This window comes from Salmo salar, unplaced genomic scaffold (genome assembly GCF_905237065.1).
Source record: "Salmo salar unplaced genomic scaffold, Ssal_v3.1, whole genome shotgun sequence".
Taxonomy (NCBI): Eukaryota; Metazoa; Chordata; class Actinopteri; order Salmoniformes; family Salmonidae; genus Salmo; species Salmo salar.
The window spans coordinates 1-20,000 of NW_025550870.1; the positions used below are offsets into that span (position 1 = coordinate 1).

General features: G+C 45.0%; 1 long non-coding RNA gene and 1 pseudogene across 1 annotated transcript; both read left to right on the forward strand.

Annotated features, from left to right (window-relative positions):
- The first annotated feature begins 1,495 nt into the window (after positions 1-1,495).
- Positions 1,496-4,552, forward strand: LOC123740075 (uncharacterized). The gene is made up of 3 exons (XR_006768131.1): positions 1,496-1,514; positions 3,090-3,198; positions 4,385-4,552. It is a non-coding gene; the product is annotated as an uncharacterized lncRNA (long non-coding RNA).
- Positions 4,553-7,797: 3,245 nt separating this feature from the next.
- The window catches only part of LOC123740074 (replication factor C subunit 1-like), a 24,661-nt pseudogene continuing 12,458 nt past the window's right edge, over positions 7,798-20,000 (forward strand).

Sequence of the window (20,000 nt, forward strand, 5' to 3'; positions counted from 1 at the left end):
CTCTCTCCTCTCTCCAGGGTTTCCGCTATAAGATGCGATCGGTGTACGCCCATTTCCCCATCAACGTTGTGATGCAGGAGAGTGGCGCTCTGGTGGAGATCAGGAACTTCCTGGGGAGAAATACATCCGTCGCGTCCGCATGAGACAGGGGTGAGTCTGAGATGGGACCTAGATAAATGTTATTACCTTTGCTGTTCTTCGTCAGAATGCACTCCCAGGACTTCTACTTCAACAACAAATGTTGTTTTTGTTCCAAATAATCCATAGTTATGTCCAAATATCTCCGTTTTGTTTGTGCGTTCAGGTCACTATCCAAAAGGGTAACGCACGAGCGCATTTCGAGACAAACATTTCAAAATGTTCCATTACTGTACTTAGAAGCATGTCAAACGCTGTTTAAAATCAATCTTTATGGTATTTTTCGTAAAATAGCGATAATATTCCAACCGGACAACGTTGTAGTCATTCAAAAAGGAAGAGAAAAAATTGCGAGGTCTCGTGAACGCGCATTTCCCATCTCTTAGCCACCAGGCAGTCCACTGACAAACTGTGCCCCTGTACTCTGCCCGGAGACAGGAGACGCATCAATCCGCTTTCTGAACGCTTTAGAGAGCCAATGGAAGCCTTAGAAAGTGCTACATAACCCCACGGGCACTGTAGTTTCGATAGAGAAGCAAAGGGAGAACTACAAAATCTCAGACAGGCCACTTCCTGCTTGTAATCTTCTCAGGTTTTTGCCTGCCATATGAGTTCTGTTATACTCACAGACACCATTCAAACTGTTTTAGAAACTTCAGAGTGTTTTCTATCCAAATCTACTAATAATATGCATATTCTCGTTTCTGGGAAAGAGTAGTAACCAGTTTAAATCAGGTACGTTTTTTTTATCCGGCCGTGAAAATACAGCCCCCTAGCCCAGACAGGTTAACAGGGTGAGCCTAGTGGTTAAGTTTTGAAGAGCCAATACTTATTTTTCAACCAGTAATTAACGCACACTTCCCATTGGCCGTTTGATAACGGGCTACTCAGTTGTTTGTATCATTGTTTTAATTTTATATTTTAAGATGGTTCTCCTAGTTCTGTTGGTTCTGTAAAGGAATCCGCTCTAGAACCCTAGAGCGTTGCCAAGCGCCAACTTCAGGATGTGTGGCGATTTCAATGCAGAGATGCCTGGCTGACGTTCTCCTCCCCCCCCTCTCTCTCTCTCTCTCTTCCCCCCCTCTCACTCTTCCCCCCCTCTCACTCTTCCCCCCTCTCTCTCTCTCTCTCTTCCTCCTCTCTCTCTCTCTTCCTCCTCTCTCTCTCTTCCCCCTCTCTCTCTCTTATCCCCCTCTCTCTCTCTCCCCCTCTCACTCTTCCCCCCCCCTTTCTCTCTCTCCTCTCTCTGTCTCTCTCCTCTCCCTCTCTCTCTCTCTCCTCTCCCTCTCTCTCAGGTGTGTCCTGTGCAGTGTCAGCAGCCCAGAAGGATGAGTTGATTCTGGAGGGGAACGATATTGAGCTGGTGTCCAACTCTGGTGAGGGGCGACATGCATCACTACACCGATATGGGTTATCCTGCGTAGTTCACTTTTCGGGGCTGCACACGGGTTACGTACAGCCCCTCCCCCTCCCTCCCTCCCTGTGGATTCTAGAATGTTGTGACTGGGATTCTAGAATGTTGTGACTGGGATTCTAGATTCTAAGCTGTATAGTCTCTCCTAGTATAACCAGACTGTTAACCCAGAGTGGTAGTGATGCTGTCTGTCCTCTTACCTTCCTGTCCCCTCTCTCCCTCCCCTCTCCTACCTTCCTGTCCTCTCTCTCCCTCCCCTACCTTCCTGTCCCCTCTCTCCCTCCCCTCTCCTACCTTCCTGTCCTCTCTCTCCCTCCCCTACCTTCCTGTCCCCTCTCCCTCCCCTCCCCTCTCCTACCTTCCTGTCCCCTCTCTCTCCCTCTCCTACCTTCCTGTCCCCTCTCTCTCCCCTCTCCTACCTTCCTGTCCCCTCTCTCCCCCTCTCCTACCTTCCTGTCCCTCTCCCTCCCCTCTCCTACCTTCCTGTCCTCTCTCCCTCCCCTCTCCTACCTTCCTGTCCCCTCTCTCTCCCTCTCCTACCTTCCTGTCCCTCTCTCTCCCTCTCCTACCTTCCTGTCCTCTCTCTCTCCCTCTCCTACCTTCCTGTCCCCTCTCTCTCCCTCTCCTACCTTCCTGTCCCCTCTCTCCCTCCCCTCTCCTACCTTCCTGTCCTCTCTCCCTCCCCTCTCCTACCTTCCTGTCCCCCTCTCTCCCTCCCCTCTCCTACCTTCCCTGTCCTCTCTCCCTCCGCTCTCCTACCTTCCTGTCCTCTCCCTCCCCTCTCCTACCTTCCTGTCCCCTCTCTCTCCCTCTCCTACCTTCCTGTCCCCTCTCTCTCCCTCTCCTACCTTCCTGTCCTCTCTCTCTCCCTCTCCTACCTTCCTGTCCTCTCCCTCTCCTACCTTCCTGTCCTCTCTCTCTCCCTCTCCTACCTTCCTGTCCTCTCTCCCTCCCCTCTCCTACCTTCCCTGTCCTCTCTCCCTCCCCTCTCCTACCTTCCTGTCCCTCTCTCTCCCTCCCCTCTCCTACCTTCCTGTCCTCTCCCTCCCCTCTCCTACCTTCCTGTCCCCTCTCTCTCCCTCTCCTACCTTCCTGTCCCCTCTCTCTCCCTCTCCTACCTTCCTGTCTCTCTCTCTCTCCCTCTCCTACCTTCCTGTCCTCTCCCTCTCCTACCTTCCTGTCCTCTCTCTCTCCCTCTCCTACCTTCCTGTCCTCTCTCCCTCCCCTCTCCTACCTTCCTGTCCCCTCTCCCTCCCCTCTCCTACCTTCCTGTCCCCTCTCTCTCCCTCTCCTACCTTCCTGTCCTCTCTCTCTCCCTCTCCTACCTTCCTGTCCTCTCTCTCTTCCTCCCCTCTCCTACCTTCCTGTCCTCTCCCTCCCCTCTCCTACCTTCCTGTCCCCTCTCTCCCTCCCCTCCCCTAGCTCTAAATCCTAACTTGTTGTGTATATATTGATCCCTGTGACCCTCCAAGCTGTAGCACCCTGCTCACCACCCCAGCCTCTCTCTCTCTCTCTCCTCTCTCTCTCTCTCTTCCAGCCGCTCTCATCCAGCAAGCCACCACGGTCAAAAACAAAGACATAAGGAAGTTCTTGGACGGTATCTATGTGTCTGAGAAGGGCACAGTCGTCCAGAAGGAGGATTAGAGGTCAGAATTACCCAGAGTCCTGTCTGTCACTCAGCGCAGCGCTACGACTCCTCCACACCGCCGGGGAGCCCCTCTGTTCTACCGTCCGTCTGCTTTCTGCTTTTGTTGCTATACTCTCGCCGTGTGGCCCCCGATTTTGCAGCCTATTCTCTCTATATAGTGCACTACTTTGGACTAGAGCCCTATGGGGTTGGAAGTGTACTATGCAGGGAATAGGGTGCCGTTCGGGTCGTTCACCGTGGGGGGACGGGGACGGGGGGGGGGAATAAAGTCCATGTTTTTATTTTCCATCTCAAAGCCGTTGTTTGTCTCCTTCCATGATTCCATGGTGCAAAGCAAGTTTGGTTTTAGTCCCAGCATGCATCACACATGGGACCCTATTCCCTATGTAGTGGTCGGCGCGAGGCCACGGCCCGTCGGGGTCGGCGCGAGGCCACGGCCCGTGGGTGTGAGGTCTCGGCGCGAGGCCACGGCCCGTCGGGGTCGGGACTACATAGGGAATAGGGTGCTGTATCCCTGTTGGCCAATAGAAAACCATTTCAGCGTCTTGGTGTTACTCACCATGTCAATCGATGCCTGTTTTAATGCTGCACTTTGAAAACTGTTGCTGTTGCTGTAAATCTTTCTAACATGACATGTGAAGCTTTAACCGATGTTGGAGAACGGAAACGCCTGTAATCTACGTTATGGGGCATATTACAGCCCTGAAGGCTGAACTAAACTAGCACAAAATGCCCCTTTTATTTTTACTCTTAACAGTTCTCTCTCTCTCTCCTCGTTTCTCTCTCTCTCTCCTCGATTCTCTCCTCGTTTCTCTCTCTCTCCTCGTTTCTCTCTCTCTCTCCTCGTTTCTCTCTCTCTCCTCGTTTCTCTCTCTCTCCTCGTTTCTCTCTCTCTCTCTCCTCGTTTCTCTCTCTCTCTCCTCGTTTCTCTCTCTCTCTCTCCTCGTTTTCTCTCTCTCTCTCCTCGTTTCTCTCTGTCTCTCTCCTCGTTTCTCTCTGTCTCTCTCCTCGTTTCTCTCTCTCTCTCTCCTCGTTTCTCTCTCTCTCTCTCCTCGTTTCTCTCTCTCTCTCTTCGTTTCTCTCTCTCTCCTCGTTTCTCTCCTCGTTTCTCTCTCCTCGTTTTCTCTCTCCTCGTTTCTCTCTCTCCTCGCTTTCTCTCTCCTCTCGTCCTCTCTCTCCTCCAGCGGCTCTGATCCAACAAGCCACCACGGTCAAGAAGAAAGACATCAGGAAGTTCCTGGATGGGATCTACGTCAGTGAGAAGACGACTGTTGTGGAACAGACGGGCGAATAACGATACATCTCTGGAACTCACTATTGACCAATAAAATCATTTTTTTTCCCTCCTCCAATGACAACCCCACATCGTGTCTTTTCTGTGGTTCCTATTGGATGGTTCGTGTAGTTTTAAACCAAGCTGGTCATTTTTATTTCCTGTTAGTCAAACATTTAGGTGTCTCACCCACAGATCACATTACATTTATAGTTATGCTTTTGTTTGTAACCAAGTAGGAATTTACCACTTACGACTGGGAGAAATCCATTTGAAGGGCCCCTCCCAACTGGAAATTAACTACTGGGGGGGGGGGGGAACGGTCAGCCCGAGCGCCCACTTCTCCCACACGGTGACCTCTGACCTCAGCCGATAAGGGGGAAAAAATAAAAAAAACGATAGCAGCATATTTTTGGCAGATTAAAAATGCAACAAAACAATATGAAAAGCTGTTTGTTAACAAAGCAGATGGATTTCGACACGGTTTTTGTTATTAACCGTTAGCAAATCTTGAGTTTCTCATCAGGTGAATGCAGCCTGCTGTTATTTACAGCTTCACAAACTGGTAAATTCCGATATCCCACTTGGTTGTGAATGCAGCGTGAAATATTGGAATTTATAATTCTATGGTCACACCCACAAATCCTATCTCATGGTTCCTATTGGCTGACATGTTATAGCATCCTAATCAGTCCATTCGGATGCCCTGGGGAGGGGGGGGCGTTTCCCCCAGGTACACGTCTCGGCTCAGCTTCCCCTCATCTTAACCCGTTAGTGTGAGAAGTGCATAACTGACCCCCCAGATCAGCGTCTTGGTCACAACTGCATCCCTTGTCTATTATTACAACGGTCAAGTTATTTATCGCGTTTCCACTTCTTCTACGTGGATAATGACTCCTGTCATTGAAAATAAGAATTTCTTCTTAACTGACGGTGCGGCAGGGTAGCCTAGTGGGTAGAGCGTTGGGTTAGTAACCGAAAGGGTTGCAAGATCGAATCTCTGAGCTGACAAGGTACAAATCTGTCGTTCTGCCCCTGAACAAGGCAGTTAAACCCCACTGTTCCCCTGTAGGCCGTCATTGAAAATATGAATTTGGTCTTAACTGACTTGCCTAGTTAAATAAAGGTAAAATACATTTAAAAAAATTAACTTGTCTTGTAAAATTAAAAAATAACAGTCCTGCTAAAAATGAATGTTGTCTTAAGATTTCTAATCTAACATGGAATTGTTTTAAGAAAGTCATACCGTGGATCATTTCATTTTGGGATCCTTTTTATTTGATCCATTGAATTTGTCCTTTACTACTTACTATAGAAATACTATACTACTTACATAGAAATACATGTATTTATTACTAAGGTTGTCTGCCCTCTATCTAGGAGATAGGAGAACGCTCAGGATATACAGGAAGTGTAAGTCTGAAGCTGTAAAACAGGTCTGTTCAAAGGGCTGCAGTGTTTTGATATTAAACGGTGTGTCTGTCTGTCAGGAAGAATTGCAACGTGTTTGAAAACAAAAAGTAACAAGCAATCAAATGAAAACAATACAAAAACAAAAAGATAATATACTGACAATGTACATCATCTAGGATCCCATCAGTGTCCATATCTCAGTGTGACCTTAGAACATGGACTGGTAGGTGGTACGTGTGTGTGTTTGTTTGTGGGTAATAGGATATCGCTGGTCTTCATGGTCACGCTCCTTCCCTGGTCGTGGGAAAGAGACGTGAGAGAGGTGGTGGCAGGTCTATATAAACTGGAGGTCTGTCTACAGTTCCCTGGGTAGAGAGAGCTGCTGAGAGAGGTGGTGGCAGGTCTATAAACCTGAGGTCTGTCTACAGTTCCCTGGGTAGAGAGAGCTGCTGAGAGAGGTGGTGGCTGGTCTGTACAGTTCCCTGGGTAGAGAGAGCTGCTGAGAGAGGTGGTGGCAGGTCTGTCTACAGTTCCCTGGGTAGAGAGAGCTGCTGAGAGAGGTGGTGGCTGGTCTATATAAACTGGACGTCTAGTCTACAGTTCCTGTGATGTAATCAGTAGTGGACGTGGCTTGCCTGGTGTCGTTGGGACCGTTTCACATTCGCACCTACAACACGTGTGCAATTCATTCAACATACAACATTTACACAGCTAACATAGACTTGCCTAGTTAAATAAAATAGAGAAATATTTAGAAGAAGAAAAAAAATCTCTAAGAGCACAGCTTTGTACCCGCGTCAATAAGGATCTGGAGGCATGCGTGTAAACGTTGTAAAAGGCCATGTGAATTAATTAAATAACGTTTTGGTTGCAGTTTACCTTCACTAGAATAAATATTCTCGTCTTTATAACCTGTGCTGGCTGTGAGCTCATGTATGAAACACGTTGAGGCATGGCGCGTATCTTCATGGTCCTATTCAGTGCGAAAAACTGTTTAAGAACCAAGCATTTCACTACACCCGCAATAACGTCTGATTAATATGTTTATGTGACCAATTACATTTTAATTTGATTTGCACCGTTTTTACCTTTTTAAGAAGCAAAACGGAGCAGAACGAGAGTTTCTATTGGACAAATTCAGGGAGGTTCCTCCCCGTTTCCGTTCCATTTGCTTCCGTTTAATAAACTTTTTTAACCGCCTGTTTTCAATGTGGAGAGATACGATAAAAAAAATCATATATTTATTTATTATTATGAACACAACAAATACAAAAAACAGAAATATAAAAACAAGAGTATATAAACCTATTTCTATAATCATTTTCAATTTGTTAAATACTTTTACGGTGCGTATTGCTTTATGTTTTTTTTTTACATTTACTGATCATTTCGAAATAATATTTCAATTCTCTCTTAAATAATGTGAAAAGAGGGGTTTGTTCTCTGCCCACTTCATTTTACGGATAAAGAATCTTCCATGAAAGATAAAGAAATGATACAAAAAAAAATGAAAGTTAAATCAGGGTCCATATCATTTTGGATCGATATAAAACATAATACCAGAGTGTCCCAGGTTAATAACGTGGAGAGATGCTACTGGTAGACTCATACCATGAATATACTTTACCGTCTCTAAACACCTCCGATATAAAGGGTTTATTCCCAAAGTTACCGGGATGAGACGTGTCCTACTTATACCGGTACATTCCTAACAACTTAAAGCATTACGAAACTTACATTATATCAAATAAACCTCTCGTAGTAAATAAACCATTCAGTTGTTGTTGTTGTTGTTGACCAAATCGGACTCTTATTGACCTCCATAACTAAACAAAACGACTTGCTGGGTGGGTGAAACAACGACAAAAACGCCACCTGCTGGAAGGAGACACGTTTTTCCTCCGAGATGGACCTTCCTCTTCCTGTTCGTCTCTTCCTGTTCCTCTCTCTTCCTCTTCCTGTCTCTTCCTCTTCCTGTCTCTGATCACACTTCGCGCCACTGAGGATTTTTAAGGAGCTGCGTTGTCAACTTGTATCATCACAATCAATCAGAAAAGTCATTTTGTTGTGTTGATTATGGTAAGTCACGGCGTCTATTGCATCGATTGTCCAAGTCAACAACTCATTCCCTGACAAACAACAACAGACAAACAAATAGTTCATTCGTATTTGTGTAGAAATGTGATGTTGTTGCAGATTTGTCAGCTAACGTTAGCTCCCCCATGTTAGTGTTTTAGAGTAGCCATTAGCTTAGCAGTGGGAATAAGCTAGTTAGTCAGCTAGTAACCACCTGTAGTTACCCTGTTTTGGTTATTTTTAGTAGGATTTCTAGCTAGCTAACTAGCTATCATGCTAATGAAAACCAATGCATGTAGCTAACTAGCTATCATGCTAATGAAAACCAATGCATGTAGCTAACTGTCTATCATGCTAATGAAAACCAATGCATCTAGCTAACTAGCTATCATGCTAATGAAAACCAATGCATGTAGCTAACTAGCTATCATGCTAATGAAAACCAATGCATGTAGCTAACTAGCTATCATGCTAATGAAAAACAATGCATGTAGCTAACTGTCTATCATGCTAATGAAAACCAATGCATGTAGCTAACTGTCTATCATGCTAATGAAAACCAATGCATGTAGCTAACTGTCTATCATGCTAATGAAAACCAATGCATGTAGCTAACTGTCTATCATGCTAATGAAAAACAATGCATGTAGCTAACTGTCTATCATGCTAATGAAAACCAATGCATGTAGCTAACTGTCTCTGCAAGTCAGTTGTTTCCATGGCAAACATGAAAGTGACAGTCGGTTTGTGGCATCGAGTGGCATTTTTCACGGGCAGATCGTAAAGATAAATATGCGACGGGACTAGAAATAGATACAGCAACTGATAATGCTAAGTTGGGCTCCCGGGTGGAGAAGCGGTTTGATGCACTGCAGTCCCTGGTTCGAATCCAGGCTGCATCACATCCGGCCGTGATTGGGAGTCCCATAAGGTGGCGCACTTTTGCCCACCGTCCGTCCGGGGTAAGACCGTCATTGTAAAAATAAAAATAACTTGTTCTTATAAATAGGGAATAGGGTGCCAATTAAGTAAATAAAGTGTAAATATAAAGTACATGATGGTACGAGATACAGTAACTGATAAAGCTAAGTATGTGATGGGACCAGAACTAAATACTGTATCTGGCCACGCCACACATCGCTCATGTGTAACTTAGCAATACATGTCTTCAAATGAAATGTAATTTAACGACTAGGATAGATCCCAAACTACACTGTATTCCTGTATAGTGCACGACTTACTTTCTAACCAGAACCCTATAGTACATTTAAATAGGGAATAAGGTGCCAGTTAAGTACAGTGGACTAATTTACTTCCTTCCCTTCCATTCTAAGGACATCAGACGGTTCTTTGTATCAAGCAAACCCGCAGCGCAGAAACCGTCTCAGGATGGAAACCTCAACACAGAGTCCCCCGAAGAAGAAATCCGTCTCAACAGACGAAGAAGTGAAGAAAAAGCAAACTGCCACCAAGGTATATATTATTATATAACCAGAGTCTCTCTAGTCAGTGAACTGGTCGATCACCAAGGTATATATTATTATATAACCAGAGTCTCTCTAGTCAGTGAACCGGTCGATCACCAAGGTATATATTATTATATAACCAGAGTCTCTCTAGTCAGTGAACCGGTCCATCACCAAGGTATATATTATTATATAACCAGAGTCTCTCTAGTCAGTGAACTGGTCCATCACCAAGGTATATATTATTATATAACCAGAGTCTCTCTAGTCAGTGAACCGGTCCATCACCAAGGTATATATTATTATATAACCAGAGTCTCTCTAGTCAGTGAACTGGTCCATCACCAAGGTATATATTATTATATAACCAGAGTCTCTCTAGTCAGTGAACCGGTCCATCACCAAGGTATATATTATTATATAACCAGAGTCTCTCTAGTCAGTGAACTGGTCCATCACCAAGGTATATATTATTATATAACCAGAGTCTCTCTAGTCAGTGAACCGGTCGATCACCAAGGTATATATTATTATATAACCAGAGTCTCTCTAGTCAGTGAACCGGTCCATCACCAAGGTATATATTATTATATAACCAGAGTATCTCTAGTCAGTGAACTGGTCGATCACCAAGGTATATATTATTATATAACCAGAGTCTCTCTAGTCAGTGAACTGGTCCATCACCAAGGTATATATTATTATATAACCAGAGTGTCTCTAGTCAGTGAACTGGTCCATCACCAAGGTATATATTATTATATAACCAGAGTCTCTCTAGTCAGTGAACTGGTCCATCACCAAGGTATATATTATTATATAACCAGAGTCTCTCTAGTCAGTGAACCGGTCCATCACCAAGGTATATATTATTATATAACCAGAGTCTTTCTAGTCAGTGAACTGGTCCATCACCAAGGTATATATTATTATATAACCAGAGTCTCTCTAGTCAGTGAACCGGTCGATCACCAAGGTATATATTATTATATAACCAGAGTCTCTCTAGTCAGTGAACTGGTCCATCACCAAGGTATATATTATTATATAACCAGAGTCTCTCTAGTCAGTGAACTGGTCCATCACCAAGGTATATATTATTATATAACCAGAGTCTCTCTAGTCAGTGAACTGGTCCATCACCAAGGTATATATTATTATATAACCAGAGTCTAGTCAGTGAACTGGTCCATCACCAAGGTATATATTATTATATAACCAGAGTCTCTCTAGTCAGTGAACCGGTCCATCACCAAGGTATATATTATTATATAACCAGAGTATCTCTAGTCAGTGAACTGGTCCATCACCAAGGTATATATTATTATATAACCAGAGTCTCTCTAGTCAGTGAACTGGTCCATCACCAAGGTATATATTATTATATAACCAGAGTCTCTCTAGTCAGTGAACCGGTCCATCACCAAGGTATATATTATTATATAACCAGAGTCTCTCTAGTCAGTGAACTGGTCCATCACCAAGGTATATATTATTATATAACCAGAGTCTCTCTAGTCAGTGAACTGGTCCATCACCAAGGTATATATTATTATATAACCAGAGTCTCTCTAGTCAGTGAACTGGTCCATCACCAAGGTATATATTATTATATAACCAGAGTCTCTCTAGTCAGTGAACTGGTCCATCACCAAGGTATATATTATTATATAACCAGAATCTCTCTAGTCAGTGAACTGGTCGATCACCAAGGTATATATTATTATATAACCAGAGTCTCTCTAGTCAGTGAACCGGTCCATCACCAAGGTATATATTATTATATAACCAGAGTCTCTCTAGTCAGTGAACCGGTCGATCACCAAGGTATATATTATTATATAACCAGAGTCTCTCTAGTCAGTGAACTGGTCCATCACCAAGGTATATATTATTATATAACCAGAGTCTCTCTAGTCAGTGAACTGGTCCATCACCAAGGTATATATTATTATATAACCAGAGTCTCTCTAGTCAGTGAACCGGTCCATCACCAAGGTATATATTATTATATAACCAGAGTCTCTCTAGTCAGTGAACTGGTCCATCACCAAGGTATATATTATTATATAACCAGAGTCTCTCTAGTCAGTGAACCGGTCCATCACCAAGGTATATATTATTATATAACCAGAGTCTCTCTAGTCAGTGAACCGGTCCATCACCAAGGTATATATTATTATATAACCAGAGTCTCTCTAGTCAGTGAACCGGTCCATCACCAAGGTATATATTATTATATAACCAGAGTCTCTCTAGTCAGTGAACCGGTCCATCACCAAGGTATATATTATTATATAACCAGAATCTCTCTAGTCAGTGAACCGGTCCATCACCAAGGTATATATTATTATATAACCAGAGTCTCTCTAGTCAGTGAACCGGTCCATCACCAAGGTATATATTATTATATAACCAGAGTCTCTCTAGTCAGTGAACCGGTCCATCACCAAGGTATATATTATTATATAACCAGAGTCTCTCTAGTCAGTGAACTGGTCCATCACCAAGGTATATATTATTATATAACCAGAGTCTCTCTAGTCAGTGAACTGGTCGATCACCAAGGTATATATTATTATATAACCAGAGTCTCTCTAGTCAGTGAATAACCACACTTATGGTGGTGAGGATGAGGAAGATAATAATGGTGGTGAGGAAGATGATGGTGGTGGTGAAGATGGTGATGATGGTGATGCGGATGAGGAAGATGGTGATGATGGTTGTGAGGAAGATGATGAGGATGATGGTGGTGAGGAGGATGGTGATGAGGAGGATGATGATGATGGTGGTGATGATGGTTGTTTGGAAGATGATGAGGATGGTGATGATGGTTGTGATGATGGTGATGATGACGATGGTGGTGATGATGATGATGGTGGTGGTGATGATGGTTGTGAGGAAGATGATGAGGATGGTGATGATGGTTGTGATGATGGTGATGATGACGATGGTGGTGATGACGATGGTGGTGATGATGATGATGGTGGTGGTGATGATGGTTGTGAGGAAGATGATGAGGATGGTGATGATGGTTGTGATGATGGTGATGATGACGATGGTGATGATGACGATGGTGGTGATGATGACGATGGTGGTGATGATGTGTTCCAGGTGGTGAAGAAGAAGAAGAAGGACAGTGATAAAAAGACAAAGAAGCGTGCTGTCATTGAGTCAGGTAATAAAGATGGCTGCCCCTCCTCTGGCTGCCCCTCCTCTGGCTGCCCCTCCTCTGGCTGCCCCTCCTCTGGCTGCCCCTCCTCTGGCTGCCCCTCCTCTGGCTGCCCCTCCTCTGGCTGCCCCTCCTCTGGCTGCCCCTCCTCTGGCTGCCCCCCCTCTGGCTGCCCCCCCTCTGGCTGCCCCTCCTCTGGCTGCCCCTCCTCTGGCTGCCCCTCCTCTGGCTGCCCCTCCTCTGGCTGCCCCTCCTCTGGCTGCCCCCTCCTCTGGCTGCCCCTCCTCTGGCTGCCCCCTCCTCTGGCTGCCCCTCCTCTGGCTGCCCCTCCTCTGGCTGCCCCTCCTCTGGCTGCCCCTCCTCTGGCTGCCCCTCCTCTGGCTGCCCCTCCTCTGGCTGCCCCTCCTCTGGCTGCCCCTCCTCTGGCTGCCCCTCCTCTGGCTGCCCCTCCTCTGGCTGCCCCTCCTCTGGCTGCCCCCCCTCTGGCTGCCCCCCCTCTGGCTGCCCCCCCTCTGGCTGCCCCTCCTCTGGCTGCCCCTCCTCTGGCTGCCCCTCCTCTGTCAGTGGAGGTATTACTGGCCCTGTGTTTTTAGAATGGGACATTAAATGTTCATTTCCAAATTGTATTGTTTTATTTTATTTCACTTTTATTTAACCAGGTAGGCTAGTTGAGAACAAATTCTCATTTGCAAATGAGGCGACATATTCATGATTTAGGCGGAATCCCGACCTAACACAAGGTCAGAGGGTCAGAGAGGCAGGTGAGTCATAGTGATTTTCAGTGGACAGACATATAGTGGTAGACCACAGTGATTTGTCATGCTCAACATGTATAAATATGCCTCTGTGGAACTATTGGATAAAGTCAGACTTTATCGACCAGCATTTCTACTCTTCCGTATTCATTGAACCTGTTTTAGTTGTGAACTCAAACGGACAGAGAGCGGTGATGTCCAACGGGCCTTCCAAAAAACAAAACACTTTCTCTGGCTGTTATCAGAGAATACGGAGGTCATCCTGCAGGTGGTTTCTGAAACTAATTACGTCTTTGTTAAGAGTCTGTCGAGTCTAAAGTTAAGGAGGGTTTCCTCCCAAGGTTAAAGTTAAGGAGGGTTTTCCTCCCAAGGTTAAGGAGGGTTTTCCTCCCAAGTCTAAAGTTAAGGAGGGTTTCCTCCCAAGGTTAAGGAGGGTTTCCTCCCAAGTCTAAAGTTAAGGAGGGTTTCCTCCCAAGGTTAAGGAGGGTTTCCTCCCAAGGTTAAGGAGGGTTTCCTCCCAAGGTTAAGGAGGGTTTTCCTCCCAAGGTTAAGGAGGGTTTTCCTCCCAAGGTTAAGGAGGGTTTTCCTCCCAAGGTTAAGGAGGGTTTCCTCCCAAGGTGGAGAGGGAAGGACCTGCTGTACATTCCAGCCACTAACCAGCTGCTTGTGTCTGTGGTCTCATGTCTACAACACTGATGTAATGGTTAAGTTAGTCACCTGGCTATTTTTGTTGTTGTCATCACCAAACCTCCCTCCCTCCCCTCCCTCCCTCCCTCCCTCCCTCCCTCCCTCCCTCCCTCCTCCCTCCCTCCCTCCCTCCCTCCTGTAGACTCTGAGGAGGAGGTAGTGGAGCAGAAGGTCCGGAAACAGCACCCTCCTCTTCCTCCTGCCAAGAAAGACCCGGTGCAGTATGTCTCTGAGACAGGTAAGACAGACTAGACTCCATAGCGGGAGAATACCAGGACGTACCAGAAATAACGCCAGCATACCAGGACTAAACGGGAGAATATGAATCATCCTGACAGACTCTAGTAACATGAATCAGAATATGAATCATCCTGACAGACTCTAGTAACATGTATCAGAATATGAATCATCCTGACAGACTCTAGTGACATGAATCAGAATATGAATCATCCTGACAGACTCTAGTAACATGTATCAGAATATGAATCATCCTGACAGACTCTAGTAACATGTATCAGAATATGAATCATCCTGACAGACTCTAGTAACATGTATCAGAATATGAATCGTCCTGACAGACTCTAGTGACATGAATCAGAATATGAATCATTCTGACAGACTCTAGTAACATGTATCAGAATATGAATCATCCTGACAGACTCTAGTAACATGAATCAGAATATGAATCGTCCTGACAGACTCTAGTAACATGAATATGAATCATCCTGACAGACTCTAGTAACATGAATCAGAATATGAATCATCCTGACAGACTCTAGTAACATGTATCAGAATATGAATCGTCCTGACAGACTCTAGTAACATGTATCAGAATATGAATCATTCTGACAGACTCTAGTAACATGTATCAGAATATGAATCATCCTGACAGACTCTAGTAACATGAATCAGAATATGAATCATCCTGACAGACTCTAGTAACATGTATCAGAATATGAATCGTCCTGACAGACTCTAGTAACATGTATCAGAATATGAATCATCCTGACAGACTCTAGTAACATGTATCAGAATATGAATCGTCCTGACAGACTCTAGTGACATGAATCAGAATATGAATCATTCTGACAGACTCTAGTAACATGTATCAGAATATGAATCATCCTGACAGACTCTAGTAACATGAATCAGAATATGAATCATCCTGACAGACTCTAGTAACATGAATCAGAATATGAATCGTCCTGACAGACTCTAGTAACATGAATATGAATCATCCTGACAGACTCTAGTAACATGAATCAGAATATGAATCATCCTGACAGACTCTAGTAACATGTATCAGAATATGAATCGTCCTGACAGACTCTAGTAACATGTATCAGAATATGAATCATTCTGACAGACTCTAGTAACATGTATCAGAATATGAATCGTCCTGACAGACTCTAGTAACATGTATCAGAATATGAATCATCCTGACAGACTCTAGTAACATGTATCAGAATATGAATCATCCTGACAGACTCTAGTAACATGTATCAGAATATGAATCGTCCTGACAGACTCTAGTGACATGAATCAGAATATGAATCATTCTGACAGACTCTAGTAACATGTATCAGAATATGAATCATCCTGACAGACTCTAGTAACATGAATCAGAATATGAATCGTCCTGACAGACTCTAGTAACATGAATATGAATCATCCTGACAGACTCTAGTAACATGAATCAGAATATGAATCATCCTGACAGACTCTAGTAACATGTATCAGAATATGAATCGTCCTGACAGACTCTAGTAACATGTATCAGAATATGAATCATTCTGACAGACTCTAGTAACATGTATCAGAATATGAATCATCCTGACAGACTCTAGTAACATGAATCAGAATATGAATCATCCTGACAGACTCTAGTAACATGTATCAGAATATGAATCGTCCTGACAGACTCTAGTAACATGTATCAGAATATGAATCATTCTGACAGACTCTAGTAACATGTATCAGAATATGAATCGTCCTGACAGACTCTAGTAACATGTATCAGAATATGAATCATTCTGACAGACTCTAGTGACATGAATCAGAATATGAATCATCCTGACAGACTCTAGTAACATGTATCAGAATATGAATCATCCTGACAGACTCTAGTAACATGTATCAGAATATGAATCGTCCTGACAGACTCTAGTAACATGTATCAGAATATGAATCATTCTGACACTCTAGTGACATGAATCAGAATATGAATCATCCTGACAGACTCTAGTAACATGTATCAGAATATGAATCATCCTGACAGACTCTAGTAACATGTATCAGAATATGAATCATCCTGACAGACTCTAGTAACATGTATCAGAATATGAATCGTCCTGACAGACTCTAGTAACATGTATCAGAATATGAATCGTCCTGACAGACTCTAGTAACATGTATCAGAATATGAATCATTCTGACAGACTCTAGTGACATGAATCAGAATATGAATCATCCTGACAGACTCTAGTAACATGTATCAGAATATGAATCATCCTGACAGACTCTAGTAACATGTATCAGAATATGAATCATCCTGTCAGACTCTAGTAACATGTATCAGAATATGAATCATCCTGACAGACTCTAGTAACATGTATCAGAATATGAATCATCCTGTCAGACTCTAGTAACATCAATATGAATCATCCTGACAGACTAGTAACATGTATCGGAATATGAATCATCCTGACAGACTCTAGTAACTTATCAATATGAATCATCCTGACAGACTAGTAACGTATCGAATATGAATCATCCTGACAGACTCTAGTGACATGTATCAGAATATGAATCATCCTGACAGACTCTAGTAACATGTATCAGAATATGAATCATCCTGACAGACTCTAGTAACATGTATCAGAATATGAATCATCCTGACAGACTCTAGTAACATGAATATGAATCGTCCTGACAGACTAGTAACGTATCGGAATATGAATCATCCTGACAGACTCTAGTAACATCCCTCCTCCTTACCTCCCTCTCGCTCTCTCTCCCCCTCCTGACCTCCCCCTCCCTCTCGCTCTCTCTCCCCCTCCCTCCCTCTCGCTCTCTCTCCCCCTCCTGACCTCCCTCTCGCTCTCTCTCCTCCCTCCCTCCCTCCCCTCTCGCTCTCTCTCCCTCCCTCCCTCCCTCCCTCTCGCTCTCCCTCCCTCCCTCTCGCTCTCTCTCCCCCTCCTTACCGCCCTCTCGCTCTCTCTCCCCCCTCTTGATCTCCCGCTCTCTCTCCCCTCCTCCTTAACTCCCTCCCTCCCTCCGCCACACCCCTCCCCCTCTCTCTCCCTCCCTACCCCCTCCTTACCTTCATCCCCCCCTCTCTCTTTAGATTCAGACAGTGATAACTTCCTGTCTCTGAAGAAGTCTGCAAAGCCCCAGGATAATGGAGTGACCAAACCAGGGAAGGCCCGCACCGGGACCAAAGAGATCTACAGGTCCCCCTCGAAACCCACCCCTGCGCCCGCCAAGGGGAAAGGAGTGATAAAGAAGTCTCCTCCAGCCCCGTCACCCCTAAATCAGCGCCCCAGCACACCAAACGCACCCCCACCTCTGTCCTGGACTACTTTGGCAGTGGGAGTGTCCAGCGCTCGGGCAAGAAACTGGTAGCAAGTACCAAGAGGAAAGCTGTGAGTAAAACACCCTGATTATTCCCCTTCATTATCTCTCTACTCTCCCTCCAGCCTTCTCAGGACCCAGGTCTAGTGACTAGTCTGACTAGTTAACTAGTTGTTGTTGATGAGACCCAGGTCTAGTGACTAGTCTGACTAGTTAACTAGTTGTTGTTGATGAGACCCAGGTCTAGTGACTAGTCTGACTAGTTAACTAGTTGTTGTTGATGAGACCCAGGTCTAGTGACTAGTCTGACTAGTTAACTAGTTGGTGTTGATGAGACCCAGGTCTAGTGTCTAGTCTGACTAGTTAACTAGTTGTTGTTGATGAGACCCAGGTCTAGTGACTAGTCTGACTAGTTAACTAGTTGGTGTTGATGAGACCCAGGTCTAGTGACTAGTCTGACTAGTTAACTAGTTGGTGTTGATGAGACCCAGGTCTAGTGACTAGTCTGACTAGTTAACTAGTTGTTGTTGATGAGACCCAGGTCTAGTGACTAGTCTGACTAGTTAACTAGTTGTTGTTGATGAGACCCAGGTCTAGTCTGACTAGTTAACTAGTTGTTGTTGATGAGACCCAGGTCTAAGGTCTAGTCTGACTAGTTAACTAGTTGTTGTTGATGAGACCCAGGTCTAGTGACTAGTCTGACTAGTTAACTAGTTGGTGTTGATGAGACCCAGGTCTAAGGTCTAGTCTGACTAGTTAACTAGTTGTTGTTGATGAGACCCAGGTCTAGTCTGACTAGTTAACTAGTTGTTGTTGATGAGACCCAGGTCTAAGGTCTAGTCTGACTAGTTAACTAGTTGTTGTTGATGAGACCCAGGTCTAGTGACTAGTCTGACTAGTTAACTAGTTGGTGTTGATGAGACCCAGGTCTAAGGTCTAGTCTGACTAGTTAACTAGTTGTTGTTGATGAGACCCAGGTCTAGTGACTAGTCTGACTAGTTAACTAGTTGTTGTTGATGAGACCCAGGTCTAGTGACTAGTCTGACTAGTTAACTAGTTGTTGTTGATGAGACCCAGGTCTAGTGACTAGTCTGACTAGTTGATGACGGCTCTGTGTTGTCCCTCCGGCCCTCTCAGGACCATGATGAGTCGCTGACTGATGAGGTCATCGCCCAGCAGCTGCAGATGGACGAGGACATGGAGTTGGAGAGGCTGGTCCACGAGGACGAGGAGTTTGCCAGGACGCTGGCCATGTTGGACCAAGAACCACACGCCAAAAAGGTGAAGGATAAACTCACTACAAACTCTCTCTTTCTCTCTGAAAGATTCAACGAGTGTGTGTGTGTATATATATATATATGTGTGGTTCCATCTCTCTCTCTGTGTGTCTGTGTGTGTGTGTGTGTGTGTGTGTGTGTGTGTGTGTGTGTGTGTGTGTGTGTGTGTGTCCAGGCTCGTAAGGACTCTGGTGAGGATCTGGGGTCTGACACGTCAGCCAACAAAAGCATCGCTAACTCCTCCCACAGCAGCACTACCAGCCAATCACAGTCCAATGGGCGGGACCACAACCAGGACGTGATCGGTCCGTCCCCTAAAAAGGTCCCCCCTCTTGTTAAAACCAGTTCCAAACTGGCCGTGATGAAGAGAAGGGAGGTGGAAGAGGAAGGAGGAGGGAAGACAAATCTGACTATCAAAATGCCCGTCTCTCCCAAAAAGGAGTTCCTAACCACTTCAAGCACAGACAGGAAGTCCAAGCCCAAAACAGGAAGTGTAACCATGGTGACCACACGCACGACTCTTAAAACCTCCCCCAAGAAAGAGGTGAAACTTTTTTAAATCAACAGTTATAGTTAATATAAATAACCCAAACCTGTGTGACTGTGAGTGACTGTGAGTGACTGTGTGAGTGACTCTGTGAGTGACTCTGTGGGACTGTGAGTGTGACTGTGAGTGTGACTGTGTGAGTGACTGTGACACTGTGGGACTGACTGTGACTGTGTGTAACCGTGACCGTGAGAGACTGTGAGTGACTGCGCGTGACTGTGTGTGTAACCGTGAATGTGTGTTTGTGTCCAGAGCACCAGTCCAGAGGATTCAGAGAAGAAGCGAGGGAACTCCTCAGCCTTCCGTAGTTTCCTGAACAGAGACGGACCCAGAGCCCTGGGGTCTAAACCCATACCCACTGTAAGACAAACACAGAGCCCTGGGATCTAAACACAGAGCCCTGGGGTCTAAACCCAGAGCCCTGGGGTCTAAACCCATACCCACTGTAAGACAAACACAGAGCCCTGGGATCTAAACACAGAGCCCTGGGGTCTAAACCCAGAGCCCTGGGGTCTAAACCCATACCCACTGTAAGACAAACACAGAGCCCTGGGATCTAAA